Source organism: Buceros rhinoceros, unplaced genomic scaffold (genome assembly GCF_000710305.1).
Source record: "Buceros rhinoceros silvestris isolate BGI_N320 unplaced genomic scaffold, ASM71030v1 scaffold3973, whole genome shotgun sequence".
NCBI classification, from domain to species: domain Eukaryota; kingdom Metazoa; phylum Chordata; class Aves; order Bucerotiformes; family Bucerotidae; genus Buceros; species Buceros rhinoceros.
In genome coordinates, this window is record NW_010404031.1 from 40,468 (window position 1) to 40,969 (window position 502).

Sequence of the window (502 nt, forward strand, 5' to 3'; positions counted from 1 at the left end):
CAAATCAGTATAAAGGCAGATCACAGCAATGCAGATCAGTTTTAAAAAAGACGATCATTGTGATCTTCTGGATGACAATTGCATTAATTAAACGTTTTCACTCCCACTGTCATACACACAAGTATTATTTTTTGTAATCTAAAAACTACTTTAACTAGGGTTTCATACTTACTTAGTAAAGAACTGCAAGTATTCCCTTAGGGTAATCACAGAAGCATTAAAAAAAATGCTTCTAAAAAAAAGCCCAACCTTTTCAATAAAACTAAAAATTATATAGTCTGGGTAAATCTTTCATCAAGATGCAGATCTTTGTATCTGACCTACCTTGCTGGTAGCAGCATGTCCCTGGGAAATTCTACTCTCAACATATAGTCCTGTTTTAACTGTCCTACCTGTGAAGCATAACAAAGTTCAGTGATAAATATCTTAGATTTCTTTATCTGGAAAGCAAATTCTAAGATATTTTGCTAATAGAGCATGATGCAATTTTGAAAACAAATGT